Genomic DNA, 4,575 nt, shown 5'->3' with positions numbered 1-4,575 from the left:
TGTTATCTTTTTATTTAGACTGAAATCAATCTACTAGTGGGCAAATCGAGAATATAAATTCCGTTTTAAACTTCGCCATTATCGATAAACATTTTTCATGTTAAATTTAGTGCCTTTCATCATTGGAGTAATTCATAAATAATATTAATATAAAGTCAAATACATTCCAGATGTAAAAGGCTATTTAAATATAATTTAAAAAGTCTAATAAAATGATTTTGTCTGTATATAAAAATAAAAACTTTATAGTTAATAAGCTTCTAAAATGTAAAAAACAATATTAAAATAAATAACATTAAGTCAAATTTTGCCAAAAAATGTGGAACGCTTCACGATTTTGCGTGTCATCCTTGCGCAGGGGCCATGCTAATCTTCTCTGTATCGTTCCAATTTTAGTATATGTACTGCCGAAGCAAGTACATCTGTTGTTCCTCTCAGTTGGGTATATATGTTGCTGTCACAAAACTACAAAGCTGTGTCGTCTTGGACTGCCAGTTGTCTAGCAAAATAATTAACATTTTGAATGAAGATACAAGTTACCTTATATAAATATCAAAGTAAATTTACTCTTCTAAAGGTTTAAGTATTAAACAATTTATAAATATTTCATTTTGTATATGTTTATAGAGTATCAATTTTGAAAACTCTCGCGTGTTAAAGATGGTTGGCGGCGGTGCTGCGACCTAGCGGCAGCGCTAGTAATCTCCTACTGCGGCCGGTGAAATGCAGTATGTAGTCAGCAGGCGCGGAATAGTGACGCAGTATTCATTCCTTAGTTCTTAATCCTATTTCTAAAGATATATGAATCCAATTCATAAAGACAGTAATCGACTTTCAGCAATTTCCAGTCTCAAAACTTCAACAACTGCCAAATTAAATCTATCCAACCACATCCATAAAATAAATTAAGTAAGGTAAAAAAAGTTTTGTGGAAATAAAATTAAAAGCCTAATCTATGTTCAATTCAGAACTATATAGTTGGTGTGTTTCCACAGTAGGTATATACTTATTTTTAATTTTATTTCAATTATGTGAAAGAGGTTTATTCTATTTCGATATATTAGGCCTAACTGTCTTCTCCGACACATTGTACTTATTCTTGAATCAAATAAACGATCTCTGATTATTGACAATCCTAACGTTGCTGTTACTGAAACATAGTGTTACTGATTTTTTGTTTCACTTAACGATGGCAAATTTACGGAAAAATTCTGTTTCCTTCACTAACGTCGCTGTTTAAAACTGTCAATCTGTACTAAATGGTAGTTTTCAAGAGAACTTTTTGTTAGCATTTTGTTAGCCAAGCTAGTTTAAGCTGTAGGTCTCTGCAATATTGTTGATGATTGAACATAGGCTAGTATTTATTCACATCTTTATCTGTGTCAATATTATCAACAATTCTAAAAACGCATTTAGTGAACCACCCAACCCTATAACTGGAAATTATGTCTCTTTGTACTGGCGGTAAGTCTTTGTATTTTAACAGCAGCGGAATCTTTTTTTTAGAATATAACCCTTTTTGTCACCAGTGCCTAAATAGACTACTAGTAGTTAAAATATCAGCAATTACATATAAATGTACTAATAAAGAATGTGAAATCATTACAATAACAAACTCATAAACCCATAGAAATAGTTGTGTGTACAAAAATATAATTATTAAGATGAGTTTGTAAATATTTTGTAGTGTAACCTGCGCTTTTTGCACCAAGGCTATAAATGCAAAATGTATTCTAAATATTTGACGATTACTAAAATATACTGTATTGTTATCTAAACTTCTATCTCCAACATTATTTAATATGTGGCTTTGTATAAACAAGCGCACAGAAAAGTCACCTAAGACAAAGTCTGTCATTGCTAAACACTTATTGTAACTACATATAAGCTATAATACAGAGTGTCTCGCAACCATTTGATCAAACTTTACCACGTTGTTCAGGAGGTACAAACTAACAAAAAATACATAATAACATGTCTGATATCTTGTTTATTTTGAAGTTATTGGGCTGTACGTGTAGTAAAAAAATATTATCTCTTGAACGGTTTCAGATAGTTTTAAGAAACTCGGCAAAAAACTTAGACGCACTGAGCAACACAACCAGGCAACAGATTAACATTCTGTAAATTTCCGTTTAAATTGGAGGTGGAGTAAAATTTCAAAGTTACTTTTTTAAATCCACAATAAAATATTGTCAAAATACGAAATATGTAGGCAATAATAAGGTAAATCTAATGACGTGTCGGGTTTTATCATAGAGTGAAAATGATTGTTCAGAAACACATTTTTATAATAGATGTCTACTCTGATAAAAAGAAACTTATTGGAGAACAGCATTAGTCAATATTGCAGAAATGTAAAGTTAAAATTTAAAACTAGATAAACATTAACGTTTAAAAGAATGAATTAAAATGTATTACATGACAAAAAATATAATTTATTGTGTAACTCAGTATGATAACTGTATCTACCGAATATTATAAAATTGTCTTACTTAACCCGTTTATGAGATACTTTTTTTTCCAAAAAAACTTACAGACCGACAATTTTAAAACTAAGCAAGACATGAAACGTTAGCATGTACTACTGAACAACGTGTTAAGTTTGATGGTTACGGGACACCCTGTATATGTGTGACATGGACAAAACAACATAATAACAGTAAAACATTTATGAAATAAATTTTTAACGCCTACTATCATATACATAACTTGCAACACTAAGAACCAACGCTTGTTTATAAATCACAACAATATGGCTGACGCTCTTAATCTTTCTACCTGTATTATATAATTAGAATATTAAGTAAAGTTCCAAACAACATATGTTAATTTAAATGTTACCTCAGATCTTTCCTCCAACTAAAAGATTTGAACGATTAATGATACAATAATTGTATTTTATGAAAACAATGTTTAAATTGCAACCAAGAAATTTTGTAAACGTACAGATTTAAACAAACTTACACGCAGACTCATTGCTTGGGTCCATTCTATCCAGTGTGGTCTTTGTATCTTTAAGTAATCGAGGAATCTATAACTCCCCTCCTGACGAAGAGGATAGATTCTAATCCTCGAAACGTGTTATACCTTGTGTAACCATAACAATGGCAAATGTCCGAAATCCTGTTATCCTGTCAAACATTCCATCATCAATAACAAACTTTAAACAAAGAATTTAATCATGTAATATACTATACGTAATATTATACAATTGTAATAATAATATTTACAATAAGTTCTCGGCGTAGAACTATTTATTATATGCAAAATTAATACTTATTAACACAGTTCTCGGGAATTTAGTTTCGTGGCTTAAACAGGCCAGTCTGTCTAACTGATATTACCTCACGCAAACCGGAAGTGGGCGTTTAACTCAGCCACGGAGTTTAAAAAGGAGTTTACAGCGTAATTATTGTTCATCATACTATAACTTGTGTAATTATCAGCCTTGCCACGAAGCAACATTTTTGGATTGTTTAATTAATATCAAAATAAATACCTTTTTCTGTGGTCCTGTAGATTATAACTCTAGTGTATTACTAAGGATAAATGTTGAACTTCGGAGTTAATTAACATTATTAATAAACTTATTTTAATACAAAAGACATTTTTATTACTTCCACAATATAGGCCTAATTTAATATCAAAAGCGCTTGACAAGGCACCAACCATTTAATGTAAACGGAAAACGTGTATAACATAGAAAAAAACCTGATAAAGCACTCAACATAAAATTAAAAACTAATTGTGAAGACCAAATGGCAATAAATGATAAAGGTATTGTGTGGAAAGATATGGTTATGAGATAATGAATTTCTTCTCTTACCAAAGGCAGGAAAATATCATTGATTTTTACGGAAGTTTGAGAAGTACAGTTAACTTTCAAAACCGTCATACATGCACTTTCAATTGTGTTTCTTTTAGTCCAGGAAGAATCTTTAAAAACTACGCTTGATGATTCAAAATTGATATGGTGATTTCCCTTTATAGTATGTTTCACAAATTTAGACTTTTTTACGTTTTCAATAATTATAAATATTTTCTTTTCGTCTCGTTTGCAATGTTCTTTACGTTTGTCCAATATAAGTCTTTTTGTATCCACATTCATATATAAATAACATTCTTGGTTTCGTGTTGTTTTTTTGTTTTAATTTTGTTAAGTAACTTTTTAGATTGTTTGATGAGTTAGTACTGATGTTAAATTTAGAATTTATGTTACGAATTTTTTCTAATGCTCCTCTTACATAAGGATTAGTTACTGTAGTGGCATAATGAGGTTGTCTTGTTAATTTGCTTGTAAATAACTTTAGTTTTTAGTCTTATCTCGTTCAATAATTGACCGAGTTTTAGTTCAGTTATTTAATTCCACCGATATACTGCTAGGCTACGTTATGTTTATAGCGTTATTTTCACGTTCTTTTCTAAAAAGCAATGTATTCCTGATATTATACTTAAAAACAATTTAAAATGTCTAATAAAATACATTTTTCATAAATAAAAATGTAACTGTATTTACTAAGCTTAAACAACTCAATTCTAAAATAATTCTTATTAAGTAGAAATAATTGCCAA

The 4,575-nt window shown here is 29.9% G+C and overlaps 1 non-coding gene across 1 annotated transcript; it reads right to left on the bottom strand.

Moving 5' to 3' along the window:
- Nucleotides 1–313: 313 nt before the first annotated feature.
- LOC124361584 lies at nucleotides 314–420 on the bottom strand. Its single transcript, XR_006922341.1, has one exon. It is a non-coding gene; the product is annotated as a U6 spliceosomal RNA (small nuclear RNA).
- Nucleotides 421–4,575: the final 4,155 nt, after the last annotated feature.

The sequence above is a fragment of the Homalodisca vitripennis genome, chromosome 4 (assembly GCF_021130785.1).
Source record: "Homalodisca vitripennis isolate AUS2020 chromosome 4, UT_GWSS_2.1, whole genome shotgun sequence".
Classification (NCBI taxonomy): Eukaryota; Metazoa; Arthropoda; class Insecta; order Hemiptera; family Cicadellidae; genus Homalodisca; species Homalodisca vitripennis.
This window is presented reverse-complemented; position numbering and strand designations above follow the sequence as displayed.